Raw genomic sequence first — 18,131 nt, forward strand, 5'->3', positions numbered from 1 at the left:
TGTGAATATGCTCTCTTTATCTGTGAAAATAGCATACTGTGCCAGTAAGCAGGATTCAAACCTGCAATTCCAACATGTGAGGTGAGCACACTAACAAGAACACCAAAAACCACGGTCTCTGGCATGAGTAGCTAGTGTGCTTTTTGAGGCAATTGAGGTTTACTCTCACAACTCTTACAAGTTGACCTCTGTTACACTCCCCCATAACCCAGCACCAACTGGAGCAGGATTTGAACATAAGATCCAGCAAGGTAGGTGGATGCACTAACCAGGGAACTAAACACAGCAGGCCTGGAATGCGTAATAGAGCCAGTCCGTCCGGGATTGTTTTACAACATTGTCTGTACATACACATTTAAAACAGTGTATGTCATAAATTAGATTTTTTTAAAAACCCATTGTTTGATCCTGATAAGCACTAATAGTCGAGGTTGCACACACATAGACTTTCTTGTTCCACATGAGGGGTTTGCTGTCATGACGGCTTTGTTTCCAGACAACAGTTAAAGAATGCAACACACATCTCACAGAAATCAGATGACAACTTCGAAACTCCTGAAGTGAATTCAGTTGTTTATCAGAGACTTAAAGGGAAAGTTCACCCAAAAATGAAAATGTCTCGTTGATTTACTCACCTTCGGGTCAACCAACATGTAATTTTTTTTTTCTTCAGTTGAATGTTAGAGAGGATTTTTAGTTGAATTCATAGTCTTTAGTGATTCATTTAATGTCATTAGTTACTGTTTTTATTAAAAAATAAACACAGACAAACAAGTCCAAATAGATTTCTGTGGCTTATGGAAAGACACTTATGTCTTATGAAGAGAAACACTCCAATCAGACCAATCGTTTCACTTCATAAGACCACAGTGTATCATCGAGACCCACAGGAATTGATTTGAACTTTTTTCTATTCGTTTAATTTTAATCTAAAAAAATGGGTAACCATTGACTTGAAATTATAAAAATGACCAAGGCCTGCGGATTCAGCTAAAAAATTGATTTTATTTTTCACTAAAGAAACAGTCACCTACATCGTTAATTGCTTAAAGGTCTAAAATAAAAACAGTACAATATTATTTATCTAAACTCTCCCTTTAATTCCACTTACCAATACCAATCCAAAGTTTGAAAGCTCATTTACTGCATTTGTTCAAATCACCATGCCCCTTCCAACATCCCAATTTGAGAACTGTCTTAAATTAATTGAGGTAAAGTTTGTTTTTTTATTTACACATTTTTAGACTTTCTCATTAAGATCACATTTTCAGAAAAGTATTCTTCGCAAATTCCAAATAGTAAATCATCAGCCATTGATCACAGTCAAGTAAATAGTGCTAATGTTGTTTTAAAGTCATATTTACATGTGATTTCAGACCAAAAATTCTGAGTAACGTGATAAACAATATAGGAAGCATATCACAAGCTGTCACTGAATGGATGTGTGAATATAAAACCAACTTTACCTTAATCTTGAATTAACTGTCCTGGTAAAGGGGTGCATTTACATCACAACGTTGCCAACGAAAAACAGCAATTATTATGGTTTGTTTTGACTGATCACTGACTTCTACTCAATGCTTACTTTTGAAAACCAATTGCAAAGTGCACATTTTTTAAAATGGTATTATTACTGACCCACTGTAAACTTTAAAAATGAACATTTGTGAAAACTATGATGTCACAGATGTGCACAGGGTGTGAACTACGGGGGAGCTCGGCTCCCCTAAATAAATCATGGGCTCCCCTGAAAACATAATTTGTAAAATTGTGGGGGGTCTCAAAAATATTCACAATGTTTTAATTTGACGTGCGGTTTCAGCATTGTGTAATGTGATCATGAACTATTATGTGTAAAAGTGCAAAAATATCATTCATTCATGCATGACAGCAATTTACACCTAATTTTTAAAAAGATAACTACACATGCTTTCTTGTCATGAGTATCAAGGTGTGGAAGAGCTGAGAAGCAAAGCTTTCATATGGACGTTGAGACGTTTTTATTTTCCGAAACAAAAGATGTGATGTTGTTTCTCTTTTTTATTTATTTTTTATTTTTTTAAACACTGTGACATTGCAATAGACATGTTGGACAATTAAGCTGAAAATAGGGTAAACCTGACAAAACGAAACCCCTTTCAATGGTGTTTCTTTCATTTTCGAATTCGCAATTGTTTTACTGAAGTAAACAGTGAGATCCCATGACATTCAATAGCCCTATGTAAAATAAAAAAGCGGTCTGTGGTGCCATGATCTTGAATTTATAGAGCGAATAAAAATAATGACTGAGGTTATTTATTTTGTTATTACTGTAAGTGAAATGTATTCGTGTTTGTTGATCTTATATAAATGTATTCCTCTTACAGAAGCACTGCAGGTAAAATTAAACATCGATGTTCTGTTATTTAGGCTGCTGTTGTAAGTGCATGTAAAAATAAATCCTTCAAACGAGATTTTCAAGGGTCAAAGAAAGTTATTGATGGGAAAACAACCCCCCCCCCCCCCCCATGTAGCATGTACTGTAAGTAAGTGAACAATGTTGTATTTGATAGCAAATGGCTGCTAATATGATTTCCCTATTTAGAATTTGCAAACAACATATCACCCCAATCAGAATCTAAATCTAAAAGCATATAAAATAATGTGCTTTATTATGCTTAAATGTCATGAACTCACCAGGAAATGCTTCACTTGGACATCCATAACACAAGAAACAAGCAGATCTTAATGTTTCATTCGTATGATATCCGTTTGGTTGATTATTGAGTGATGGTAATCCACATATTGTATACTATATATAGTGTCAACATATTTATATATATATATAGTGTCCATATACTTTTTTTCCAATCACAATTCCGCTTTTTTCTGGAAAAAAAGCCATGTAGTCAACAAACGTTGACTTGTTTATCTCCAAAGCTCACTTCTACAAAACTGTTGACTTTCAAGTCATTGACTTTCTAGGCAGCAAGACATTTTAGCTCACAGCTTATGCACATGCTAAGTATTAGCAAACAATTCACAGTCGAGTACAATTAAGGCCATGCAGCATTCAGCAAAATAAAAGTTGCTGATTTCAAAATAAAAGCTTGGCATCGTCAAAGACTTGTTGCCATTACAAAATCTTGTATTGTTTTTTCGCTCATACAAGGCAAACAGTTATTCCCTCAGCATTATCACATGTATACAAGAGAAATATATTTCCTCAACCTCCGAATGTGTTTGTAAAAGAAGCACAGAGCAAATGTCGTTTGACAGCAGCTCATGGTCTTAGAGGCTGGAGACACATTCAAGATGTGATGTGCATGAATATCTTTAAAAAAAACAGTGCAAACTACATGTGACGTGGTATAAATAGTGCGTCTGGAGCCGGCAGAGAAAACAGAAACACAGAGACAGTAAAGAGCGCAGCAGATTTAAGGGCTATTAAATGAAATAAGCTGCGTGCAAACAGGGCCGAGCTGATCTGCCAGCTGTGAAGGTGACTGAGGAAGAACAAGCTCTCTTGATTAATCACATGATATTTACAGGCTCAGACATAATCAGAGATCAGAGGATCACAAGTCTATATCTCACGCTGCCCAGGAATTTACACACGCTGTTAACCTCATGAGACACACTGAAACACACACACACACACACACACACACACACACACATACACACACACTTTGCTTTTTTTTACTCAGACACACTTGTTAAAAATGTCCATATATATAATTTCCTTCATACAAAGAAAGCAAATAAAAATTACATTAGGTTTAAAAATGCATTTTTATAAAATGTGTTTTAATTCATTTTAATTTAAAAATTATAAATTCAATCTATTAAATTACTAATAATAATTAATAAATTTAAATCATATTAATTGAAAACAATTTATTTTATTTTGTTTTGCTGTTAAACAAATTACATACTGTGAGAGGTAAAATATACTGGAAATAAATAAACAAATAAATGAATAAACAAATTAATAAATACTTTTTTTAATTACTGAAAAAAACGATAGGCCAAATAAATAAATCCAACTTTAAAGAAAAAACAATTAGATTATTAGTAAGATTTAATGAATCTATTATGGATAAATGAAAAGGCTTTATTTTATTTTGTTGTGTCGTTAAACAAAAATACATACTGTGAGATGTAAAAAAAAGGTTCTGTCCAACAGCATATACATGAATAAATAAATACTTTATTTAATTAATGAAAAAAAAAGCCATAAATCAAATAAATAAATAAATACACCTTTATAGAAAGAGCTATTCAATTATTATTAATTTTTAATGAATTCAATTAATAAATGCTTTATTTTATTTGTATTGTGTCGCTAAAAAACATGACAATGTAAAAATGTAAAACAAAATTAAATAAAAGTTTTGTTAAACTGCATATACATGAATAAATAAATACTTTTTAAATTACTGAAAAAAACGTAGGTCAAATAAAAAAATAAATTCAACTTTATAGAAAGAACAATTAGGTTATTATTAAGAGTTAATGAATATAATTGATAATACATAAAAACACTTCATTTAATTTGGCGGTTCATTCCGCAGTGGCGACCCCAGATTAATAAAGGGACTAAGCCGAAAAGAAAATAAATGAACATTTTATTTTATTATGTTGCTAAATAAATGACATATTGTAAGTTTAAAAAAAAAAAGTTGTCAAACTGCATATAAATAAATTAATACTTTTTTTTAAGTTACTGTTAAAACCATAAGTCAAATAGATTTAAAAAATCCACCTTTATAGAAAGAAAAGTTTGATTATTATTAATATTTTATGAATATAACTAATAATTAATGAAAACACTTTATTTTATTTTTTGTTGTTAAACAAATGACACACTGTCAAATGTAAAATCAGAATTAAATAAAAGTTCTGTCAGACTGCATATAAATAAATGAACAAACAAACAAATAAATAAATACTTTTTCAATTACTGAAAAAATGCCATAGGCCAAATAAATAAATACACCTTTACAGAAAGAGCAATTCATTTATTATATTTTTTTGTGAATTTGACATACTATAAAATGCAAAATAAAATTAAATAAATGCTGTGTCAAACTGAATATAAATAAATTCTTTCTTAAATTTCTGGGGAAAAAAAACAGGCCACAACATAAATAAATAAATAAATAAATAAATAAATAAATAAATAAATAAATAAATAAATAAATAAATAAATAAATAAATAAATAAATAAATGGCTACACATTTATAGAAAAAGATTACCTTATTATATAATCAAGCTAATTTAATAATTACTAAATGAAAACACTTGTTGTTAAACAAATGTCATAACGAAATGTGAAACAAAGTAAAATAAAAGTTTTGTCAAACTGAAAATAAATAAATAAATACTTTTTTAATAGCTGAAACAAGCCATATGTCCAATAAATAAATACATCCACCTTTATAGGATAAGCATGCATGATTTAAAAAATCTATAGTTAAAATAATAGTTTATACAAAAATTTTATTTTACTCTCTTTTTACTTGCCATCAAGGGGTTCCAAACCTTTAAGAGTTTTTTATTCTGTTGAACACAAAAGAAGATATTTTGAAAGATGGTGAAAACCAATAACACCTATTGACTTTCATAGTAAGAAAAACAAATACCATGAAAGTCAATGGATAATTCATTCATTCATTTTCTTGTCGGCTTAGTCCCTTTATTAATCCGGGGTCGCCACAGCGGAATGAACCGCCAACTTATCCAGCAAGTTTTTACGCAGCGGATGCCCTTCCAGCCGCAACCCATCTCTGGAAACATCCACACACACTCACACACTATGGACAATTTAGCCTACCCAATTCACCTGTAGCGCATGTCTTTGGGGGAAACCGAAGCACTCGGAGGAAACCCAAGCAAAGGCAGGGAGAACATGCAAACTCTACACAGAAACGCCAACCAAACCGAGGTTCGAACCAGCGACCTTCTTGCTGTGAGGCAACAGCACTACCTACTGCGCCACTGCCTCGCCAAAATACAAAATGTAAAACATTTATTTCATTTTATATTTAAATAATATCTTCTATTGTGTTCGACAGAAGAAAGAATCTCATAAAAAACTGTGACAAGAGAAGCCTGTGTAAATTAGGACAGAATTGAATTTTTTTGCTGGTGAACTATCCCTTTAAAAAAAACAGAAAATTATTTCCTGCCTCATGTCTGAGAACTCCTGACCCATAATGCTCAGGTAGCATGTTAAACAAACCTTTGTGAGTGGCGATCTGTGCTGGGTGAAGTGTCATCTGAGAGCATGTCCACGGCGTGTTGAGGTGTGTGACATTAGACATGAAGCCTGACCACTGGCTCTCGGCTGCCCAGCGCCCGCCTGTGGAAAATGTCACTCCCCAGGGGTCTGTCCAAACACAGACGCAAGCTACACTCCTTTCCAGACACTGCCCACATACACAAACATGCCAAAACACAGACGCACACACACACATTTCTGCTTATTTCCATCCCAAATCTAAAGTTGCCATGACATGTGAAATCTAAGTTGCCTTCATCTTTTTCAAGCAGTCTTTGTTCAATCTGTAAAGTTTCAACCAACTTATCTTTCTCTAGAAACCAATACGGAATTGACTAAAACTGCATTTCATGTACAAGCCACTAGAGACTTTACCCATAGACTGCCCACGTTGAAGTTGATGACATTTATTTCAGTGTGTTTACACTTTCAACTAAAATGGAATATTGAGTAGGGGGGTTACTAGTAGTAAACAAAATGTGCGTTCACACTGAAAGCAGTAAGAACGTCAAAGTATGTGGAAAACATTAATTTTCAATAGGAGCCGGCATAGGCATCGTGCGGCATAGCCCTCGCCTTGGCTGACGCTGATGCTGACGCGCACCTCTAAAAAAATGTAACTACACATTGCAACGATGCATAGCGCAAACTCTGTGATTGGTCAGCTTGGTACCTGTGATGAGCATGGGCGGTACTAAGAGCTGCAAGCCCGATGGAGCGATTGTTTACAAGTGTGGAGTTACATAAAGGAGCTCCTGGGGTCCATTCTTCGTACCTCGCTTAAATGATCTAAGATGATTTTTCAGAGTAATCTACATTAAAATGGCTCATTTGAATTTTGCTGAAGGCACTCAGAATATGTGTGCTACCCACATAATAAGTCTTTGAGAATGGGTTTCTCAAGCCAGGTGGCACACTAGACCAGGGGCTCATCTCCTGTTTCCAAAATGCATCATAAACTACTTGAGAAACTGTTCTACTATGATGATTGGTGATGAAAATAAACAATGTTCAATAAGATGTACTTGTGTTTACTAACTATTCAGTTAAACATGAATTTTGCACTGTAGGCTTACATAAGCTCAAAACAGCTCAAAATTTTTGATCACCTTAATCCGACTAAAGTCATAACTGAACTGAACAAAAATGGAATTAAGACACGTGGAGTATGCATATATTAGTGCCATTATTAAAGTAAACAACGCAATCAAACTATTACTGTACATGTAGGACTTTTCCCCATATTTTCCGACAAGATCCACACAAGTGGCTGTCAGTAAAGGACCGCACAATCACACACACATCGTGAAACGCAGACATTTTTTTCTTTCCATTTGGCGTTAAATTCCATAACACTCTCACCAGTCCTTACCACCAGTGACAAGGGCATGAATGAAATGTTAATGAGTTTTAGTGAAACTGCCGAATTCCAATTAAAGTCAGGCATCCTGCTGATTTGATTCAGAAGGGCACTTTTTAGTCAACGGCTCACCGGTCAGGTATACATCCGCGCTAATATATCAAGGTGAAAGTCATCATAGCTTGTATAGAATAGACCCAGCTCCCAACCCAACTTTGAGAATAGCTTAACGGCAATATTTTTTTATAGCGCGATGAGAGTCTCGTGTTAACGTAGCTCATAACTGCCCACCACTAATATATATATATACTATATATATATATTTCTAAGTGTATATAACTACTAATGTAAGAAAATATCAGCATTCAGTTCATACTTTCAGTATTACCTTTGCTTGAACTGACTTGATCTAATCCTGTTTATATGGAATTAGCCTACTCCCAAGTAGCCACCAGAACTGTTGCTATAACAACTCTCTGAAGAGTTTTAAAGAACGAAACGATCCTGGATTGTGTAAAATCATCAATAACCAAATCTAGCTAACTGAGTAATCCACGTACAAAAAACGGACTCCAGATGAAAACTTTTGTTTTGTGTTTACCTAATGAATAAAGTTGTTGCACGTTCGCTGATTTCCACCTCTGAATAAGCGAGCTTGAGCTACTTGTAGTGTTCAGAAAAAAACAAAATACACTTGAAGAAAATTGACATAGAGGAACATAAACACCTACTGCCAAAATCGCTGTTTATTTAGATTTAAGCTCTGCTTCAGTTGCTTGACGCATGTGCATGTGAAGCAGCTGGTGAACACCAGCACACACACGTATTATGTACAGCATGCGAAAGTCTTCCTCCTCATGTTTTCATCAAAGTTACAATATTTATCCATCCAGAGTATTTGTAATGTCATATGTGTAAACATTTAGCTGCGGTTCGCGTTTCTGCCTTTGGATGTCTCTGAGACAAATCAGCATGAATGCTAAAGCTTTAAATAAAAGTGAAACCATTAAAAAAAGCCAAACTTTTTAGAGGTCATTTCTGTTTATTGATGTCAGAATTTACAGATATTTTGGAATGGATGTTGAATGGTCTCTTCTGGAAAAATTCTAGAACATCCGTGGCTGTGTGAACACCTTTTTAATGAATTTACCGGTAAAGTTGTTACCGGTATCACTGTGTGAAAGGGGCTATTGAAGGCAGCAATATTTTTTTTTTACAATGACCAGCAACAAAATTAATTCTAAATTAAATCCTTGACCTTGATTTATTTTGATCAAATTAATACCATCTTGATGAGCAAAACAGACTGCTTCATTTCTAAAAAAACTTTAACAATACGAACAAATAAATAATAAATAAATAAAATCCATGTTATGACCCCTTTAAACATCACACAAATCCCAATTCCAAATTTCAATCACATCAGCGCTGAAGTTTTCCGATAAAGCCAATCTAGAGGAGATGATCACCTCGCCTCCCTGCGATTCCTATCCTAACAATGGAGATGCTTTGGCAAATTGTTGGTCTATTAGCTGTGAACATTTCTGTCATTTGCTCTGTGCGCGAGATACTTCCCCACAGTGACGAGTCCCATTAGAGGCAAAGAGGCAGAGTAATTTATGTGTCATCTCTCTTTAGCTCGAGCTCGCTGATGATTGCAGAGACTCAAGCCATCCCAGTAAAAATTTAATCACATTTGCTTTTGTCAATGGTGCCCTGCGAGATGCTGCCAAGGATTCACAACGCCATTGTTTTCTTCTGGAACTTCCCTTCTTTGCAAAGCTAATGTGATTTCAGGGAGTGTGTCGATTCTTACATCACCCATCTGGCTCTGACCCTGACTTTGTTGACACTGCTTTACTGATACGGAGATGGAGCTGGCAGAAGGCCACCAACTCGAAATCTTGCATGGACCACTGGTTCACTCAAGCCAGACTCACTGGACAGACATACCAAGATTTTCAAGAAAACCAGAAAACACTATTATAATACATTTTGCAGCAGATGTCAGTTGAATTGAACTATCAAATGATTAAAGCAACTTTTTGTTAATGAAGATTTTTGTGAATTGAATCGAATTCTATTTGACAGATTTAAACAAACTGTGTAAAATACATGTTTTTTTATTTGGCTTTTTTTTTAACATTTATTGTATAACAGAAAGATACATTTGGTCCACATTATTTACAATAATAATCATTTGATTATTTACAATGGTGCCAATAAAGAATAAAAAACAAGAGAAACAATAGAGTAAAAAAACTGAAATCAAACAAAAATTAAAGAGATACCAATAGGTTATATAATAGAAATATAATATAAAAATATATAATAGAAATATATAATAGAATAGATATAATAGATAAATAATAGACAAAGAATTGAGAGTGAAGAGGGTAAAATAATATGATAACAGCAATTTAGAGATTTAAAAGATTATACATATTAACGGTCGTGCAAATTGTATGTTTTGAGTGTTTTCTTGTTAAATTAATCTGGAGTTGAAAGTAATTTATAATCTCTTTTATAAAATCTATATAAACAGTTGAAGTCAGAATTATTAGCCCCCTTTTGATTTTTTTTTTCTTCTTTCTTTAATATTTCCCAAATGATGTTTAACAGAGCAAGGACATTTTCACAGTATGTCTGATAATATTTTTTCTTCTGGAGAAAGACTTATTTGTTTTATTTCGGCTAGAATAAAAGCAGTTTTTAATTTTTTAAAAAACATTTTTGGGACAAAATTATTAGCCCCTTTAAGCTAATTTTTTTGCTACAGTCTACAGAACAAATCACCATTATACAATAACTTGCCTATATACCCTAACCTGCCTAGTTCACTTTATTAACCCAGTTAAGCCTTTAAATGTCACTTTAAGCTGTATAAAAGTGTCTTAAAAAAATATCAAGTAAAATATTATTTACTGTCATCATGACAAAGATAAAATAAATCAGTTATTAGAAATGAGTTATTAAAACTATTATGCTCAGAAATGTGCTAACACAATTTTCCCTCCATTAAACAGAAATTAGGGGAAAAAAATAAACAGGGGCGCTAATAATTCAGGGGGGCTAATAATTCTGACTTCAACTGTATGTAAAATATATATATATATATATATTTATATATAATAAATATAAAATCTGCATAATAAGGTTTATCATAAAGCAAATGTTAAAAGTTTTATTAAAAAAAACCCAAAAATAAATACTTTTGGAGTGACAAAAAAAATCAGTGAAGTAATATTTGAGATAAATAGATTAACATCTTGCCAAAATTGGAACACATGGTTGCATGACCAAAATAAGTGAGGAAGAGTTTCAGCGTTATTCTGATAAAAGGAGCTATTTGTATCAAAGTCTGACCCAAATCTTTTCTTTAAAAAGCTGTTGACAGGGTAAATGTTATGTAATAATTTAAAAGATTTTTTTTTACCTTATTAGTAAGGAAAAACTTTAGCTGTATAGACTATATATTTTCCCAGTCTAAATCAAAATACAAGTATCTTACACATTTTGAAATAAAACCGTCAAGGATAAAAACACAATAAAGCCCTTAGCTTGTTTTCATTGTGGTCCTTGCTGTTAAAAAACAAAGTTTGGCTGCAAAGTATAGTTAATGCACAGAACAAACAATACAAACAAACCTTTTTTAAAACAGGAACAAAATTATTCACATTTTATAAAATATAGAAAGACATAATCATCCACCATGCCAACTAACTATCATCATCAAACAACCATCTTTAGATCGCTTTTTTGAATCTCCTTAAGTATTTTATTTCCTTTATTGGTTTGGGTAAATTGTTCCATATGATTGAGCTGGTGTAAAAAAAACATATTTTCCCCCACTACACTTCTAAATTTAAATAAACAAATATTAAAATCCCAACCCATAATACTATATGTATGCTGTTGCCTTACTATTAACAGCTCACCTGCCTTTTCTAAAAGACCTGTTTATGCAAATGTGCACTAGGGTGAATTTTTTAAATTTTTCATACTAATTTATTTTGTGCCTTTTGCTGTTTTCTTGCACAGACTGATTATTTTGCTTAAAAATACCTTAATGCATTGTCATGAGTCACTAGTATCATTTTTGGTTTGCCTTTATGTTTTTTTTAGCTTTCCTCTTTAGCTTGATGGTGAGTCAAAAAATATGTAGATTTTTTACCTATACATTATTCATTCATTCATTCATTTTCTTGTCTGCTTAGTCCAATTATTAATCTGGGGTCGCCACAGTGGAATGAACCGCCAACGTATCCAGCACATTTTTACACAGCGGATGCCCTTCCAGCCGCAACACATCTCTGGGAAAACCCCAACATTCCAATCAATATAAAAAATATTCTAGAATTATGACAGCTGATTTTTTTTTTTTTTTTGTAACTGAACTCATATGTGTGTTAAATTTCAAGAACTGCTGTTTATGTTAAAAAAACACATCTACAGTATTTACAGTTGTCTTTGTGGGGATTTGATATAGACTTCTATTGTTTTTAAAACAAAAGACACAATAAATGAATGTGAAATTGTGACTAAAATACTGAAAGTATTTTCTTGTATCTTGTCTCTTATTTGCAATAAAATCATATACATTTTATCTGTTTGAAAATCACTGGAATAAACATATATATTTACTTTAATGTCCTGTGAAAATTTAAATCAATTTTCAATCTATAAGGATATCTATTAGCTAGTTTGCTCCAAAACAGTCATAAAATTCCATTTAGAAAATATAAATTGATATAAAAATCTAAGGGTGCTACGGTGGCGCAGTGGGTAGTGCTGTCACCTCACAGCAAGAAGGCTAGGTCAGTTGGCATTTCTATGTGGAGTTTTCATTTTCATTTTCAAATTTTCATTTGAGATTATGTCAAACGTATTAAAAAAATGCAAAAAATGCACTTCAAAGCACTTCACAAGACCTTTAATATAAAAAGAAGTTTGGAATGCTAAACTATCATGCAAAAACATCAAATTTACTAAAGCTTATTGTTTTACATTTCAGAAAAAAAAACAATAAAACATGAATCAACATGAAACATTAAAGGAATTAAAAAAGCTTCATACAAAAATTTGCTGCTGACTTTATATTAAATAAAAACATTGGGAATATTCGGTAAATCTACAAAATTGTATGAAAATGTTTTACTTTTCATTACTATGGATAAAATAGTAAAACTAGTGTTATTTATTTGTTTGTGTGTGTGTTGTGTTTTAATCAACCCAGTCTCATTCTGTAAACATACGGCTATAAACATTTTTGGAGAGTTCCAAATACAGCCAAGGAGCTACGTTTTTTTTTTTTCTTTTGCAATTTTACAAATTTACAAATCCACCAGAGGCCTCTGTGTATGCTTTTTGAGATCTTAAATCTCTCTCGCGAGTGCCATTCGCACCTGCTGTTCTTGTGTAAATCCACAGGAGGCCGCTGTCGACTGAATGACTGAGTGACTGTTGATCGACTGACCCACCCGCCTCCTTCCCTAAACCCAACCAATAGTGTTTTCAAAAGCACGATTGACCCGCTCACCCACTTCTCTAAACATAACCAACAGTTTAAAAAAGCAATTCAGAAAAAGAAAAGCCCTCGCCTGACTTTAACCACGCTTCGGATTTTAACGCATTCTCACCCTGTTATTTACTTGCTTATTTTATATTTTCCTTTCAATTTTTGTCTTACCGGCTTACTGGAATCATTTTTTGCCAGACTTGAACCCCGTCATCATCGTCAACTCTTCTCTGCGTCTCAAGTCCACCAACATACATGCAAGCTACTGGACAAACGTTAGAGTGAAAAAGCTGTCCATATGGAGGTAAGCAGTCAGCTAGTACTCGTGAAAAGGAACTCCGTCATACCACCTTGTATCGCTCGTTTTAAAGATAAAATGCAGCCATACAGTATGTACCTCTGGCTACAAAATTTGCGATCTTCAGAAATTTATATAGGGCTACTTTCAGAATGAGCCTATGTTAATAATATAGATTTAAAACAGTTCTAAGTAGATGTTTTGTTCCACAGATAATACAAATGTGGAATAGAAATTATGATTTTTCAGTCGAAGAATCCCTTTAAATGAATTTGTATTTCACTTCTTGGAAAATAAAGATTAGGATTTTTGATTCTACTGTTTGCTTAAAATAATTCATGTCTGCATTTTAATACTAATGTTTTGATGAAACACTGTACTCACCCAGCAGCTTCTCTGTAAAATATTCACCGCAGCCTCTTCAAACATGCCACGACACAGAAAAATGACTGCTTAACAAATCATTTCCTGGTAAAAGGCATGTTCTGAGGAGATTCTGTCAACTTCTCTGGCTTTTGACAAATTTCATCTCTGCGCTCGGCAAAGTAAATGCTTTAAAACCTTTCGACATAACCAGGGCTGTCCAGGGATCGCAGCCATTTGAATAATGAATTTGCAGTATGTTGAGAACATCTGTCTGCTCGCCAGAAATGAAGTGTTTTTCAAGACTGACGCATCCTTGAACAAAACTACAGTTATTTCGTATAATCCAGTGCGTTTATGTTCACTGGGATTTCCTTGCGTTAGTGACGCGCTACAATCAATCTGTGCTCTTGTTGCATTGAAAAAGCCTGTAAAAAAGCAGTAATCCTTGTCATTTCAGGCTTGTGTTTTCTGTGCCTTAAGGCATCATATTTAATTCAGGACTTGTGTATTTCTTTATGATTGCAGCATCTGCTTGATCCCTGAGCCAGCTCTCTCTGTCACTCAACCCGTGTTCAATAATTTCTGCCATGACCCTTCTGAGGCCTGTGTCGCTCCAGACGCAAAACTTTGCTTTGTGACAAACAAACAGTCATGTGCCGGATGTGTTAGGGGTGCGTAAAAGAGAAGGATGGATAGGCAAAGTAAAAATTGTAAAAAAAAATTATTTTCATGCTTGCTGTAAATTGTGCATTAGAGAGAAGAAGACGCCTTCGGGTATTAATGCAAAAACCAAAAACACTGGAAAACTAAAAAAAATTTAAAAATCACCAACTCAATGCTAAATAATAATGAAGACAGACACTTTCCATAAGACAGTGATGATGCATTCATCCTAAATCTGTGAAAGTTTTTAATATCTTGATTTAAATGTATGTACATTTCTTAAGTTATACTTTTTATACTTATACATCTTCTTTGCATTAAATTACAAGAAAACAAATTACCACTTATACGAGGTGTTTCCAATGCAGCATGTTTGAGGACAGTAAATTTGACATGGTTCTCACTTCCGGCTATATCAAATATCCAGCGCAATAAGGGGCAATACGTGTTTTGCGCAATTTGTTGCTATTTTCAAACCAGCGCAACCTTAATTTTCCCCCTTTGCACCATGTTGTTTAAATAGCAAATACATTTGCGCCACTTTGTGGACACATGGGTGTTTCGGTCTATAAAGGAGGTGTGTTAAAGGTTCACAAAACCCTGGAGTACTTTTTGAGATTTAAACAGATTTGTGTGTGTTGAGCATCAGTTAAGACAATGTTAGAACCTGTTAGCTGTAATTGTGGGGAAAATGGATAATTTGGCTTTTGTCAGCTAATTCCGCTTCTGGGTTAAAAAGGTTTTTGGGGTGGGATCACAATCGTTGACGTAGTGCAAAACTGCAAGTGCAAAGATGAAGTGTCGGTTTTTCATTATTATTCATAGTGGAGTTTTCTTATCCTATGGGAAGAGTCAGCTTCGTAATTATTCTTGACTGCACGTGCTTTCCGAAGGCAAGGCAGACCTGCCTGTGCCAAGCTGTGAGATCCTAAGTTGATGATTGGGTGAGACTGTGTCCACGGACCCACGGCACACAGTATTTAGCTATTCATGAAGGGTCATATGTATTTGTTTCCATGATCCACGGGGTTTGTTGCATGTTTTTCCCTGCGATGCTGTCAGGGCCGATACAGCAAAGCTGTGTGTGTGTGCAGCAAGCATTTTTGTCAGGAGAGCAGTACGAGAATTGAAGAATGGCGGATGTCTTTTATCAGGAGTTCGTTCACATTTAGACACATTGCCGTGCTGCTGTGTTTGCCTAAATCCTCTAACAGGGCTAATGGTTAAAATAGACAGGCAAGAGACCTGCTGCACTGAGTCTGTATTCAGATCTGGAGATTGAAGGAAAAGTCCTCATTTATAGTGTTTATATGAACACGATTATCTTTATAATGATTTAACAAATTGTGGTTGTGTGTATATGAAATGACAAATGTAGCAGGACATTAAATTACTGTTTATTTCTTTGCATTAAACTTTGTAAACTATAAATTCATGTGTCTCCATGCGGTTTGTCTAATTTTGTAAGCTGACAACAGTTGTTCGCTCCCCTCCTTCTCCCCTGCTCTGCTGGCCACGCCCACTCCTGCTCTTTGCTTGCAGAGCTCCACACCCATTATGATGCATCTTTTGAAAAAATTCTTAGGTAGACTTAAACCGAAAGTGGGGGGTGTCATGCCCCTTTAAGGTGCATTGTTGGCGCGTTGCTATTTTGAGAAACTAAAATAGACTGCGCAATTGAACAGCTGAAAACAGGTCTAAAGTCCAGCGCAGAGTTAGTTGTGTGCCTTAAACATTCACATTTCTTAATACACACAGGATGTACAGCAATACACAAATATCTTTACAAATGAAAAAGGATTTCAAGGATTAAAATATCACAAAAATTTTTTATTTTGTACATAAATATAAAAACCACAGCCTCCATGCCTTCTTCATCTCGGGGGGCTTTTTTTAGTTTATTTATGACAGCTTGCTTTTGTCTAATGTTATTATTAGTAGTATCATTTATTATATGCATATGTATATTTGTTTTATGAAAAGCAAGTTTAGATTTGTCCACCAGCCAGCTTTTAAACCATATGGGGCACAGCACATGTGTTTGGAAATATATATATATATATATATATATATATATATATATATATATATATAATATTATACGATATAATATATTTTTGACCACACTTTGTTATTATTGTTTAATTATTTATTTGATGGAAATTATAACTGAATTTAGAAATAGTTTACAAATCTTTGCACTTCACAAATGAAATTAAATCTGTAGGCTAATGGATGTCTTCACCCGAGTGCGTACAACACCATTTCCTTATCCAGTAGAGAAAGAGAAAAAAAAGTAAAGAGGTAGAAAGGAGGAGGCTCCTTCTTTATCCTCACACAGATGGTCTGTTTAACTGTTTTCTGGCTAGTGAAGCGTTCAGTTTTTCCACTTATAAAGTACGGCATGTAAATAGCAAATGCGCCATGGCGAGACACAACTGGCTCTTAAAGGGAATGTGAGATGAGACTCTGATTGGTTTATTCTCAAGAAAAACACCCATAACTTATTAAGAGAATAAGCACAACCCTGTTAGACCATGCACTGTGACACAAACCATATTTTTCTGTCCTTAAAATAGCGGATTTGGACATGCCCTTCTTCAACTATAATGGCTTCTCCAGCTGAAAAACTTAGAATTGTGAAAAGGGTTTATGAGAACTTAAGGGATAGTTCACCCAAAAATTTAAATTACCTCATCATTTACTCTCCTTCATTTGCAACATAGCCCTATTTTTGATAACTTAGCCCTATGTACACTTCAGGAGATCGCAAATTATGTAGCGAGAGGTACATATGGCTGCACTTCATCTTTAAAACAAATGCTATAGGGTGGTATGACGTTGTTCCTTTTTCGCTTGCCAGCTGACCACTAACCTCCCTATGAACGGCTTTTCCGCTGTTACCAGTTTGTCCAGTGGCTCGCCGCATACATCGAAGGACTTGCGGGGATGGAACAGAGTTGACCGCAATGATGGGGTTTGATTCTGGTGAAAAGCAGTTCCAGAAAGTAGGTAAGACAAAAACAAAAGCCAAGAAATAAAATAAACAAGTAAATAACAGGTCGAGAATGTGGAAAGATCTGAAAACGTGGTAAAAAAATCAGCCATCCACTGCTTTTGAACACACTGTCGTTTGGGTTTAGGAAAGGTGGTGAGTGGGTCAATCGGTGCTTTTGAAAACAATAGTTTGGGTTTAGGGAAGGAGGAGGGGTGGGTCAGTCGACTGGACATATTTGGTGCTCTACAGAAATGTATATTGGGCTGTCTGTCTGGCTAGTGTGTTGGTTGGTTTGGACTAAAAAATTATCTCATGTGGTCCTCGAGATAGGGATCTCCATGGTAAAGCGGGACAGCTGGCTGCATCCAGTAGGGGGAGGAAACAAAAAAAAAACAAAAGAAAGAAAAAAACACAAAAGTTGACTCACATTTTAAGGCAGACTATTTTGGTTATGAGTGCTTACTAAAAAGTGCAATTGAATGAAAGATATGATTCCAAGAGTAGTTTCAATACAATCCAAAAAACAGGTTAATAAATAACACACAAACAAAGAATAAAGAGAGAAATTGAGGGCTTCAGTATGGGAATGATCATTAACTGAAAAGGAACACCTGAGATAATTAAATGAGTTGTCATGGAAACAAACGAGTGGAGGGAAAATG

This window comes from Danio rerio, chromosome 24 (assembly GCF_052040795.2).
Source record: "Danio rerio strain M-AB ecotype USA chromosome 24, GRCz13ab, whole genome shotgun sequence".
Taxonomy (NCBI): Eukaryota; Metazoa; Chordata; class Actinopteri; order Cypriniformes; family Danionidae; genus Danio; species Danio rerio.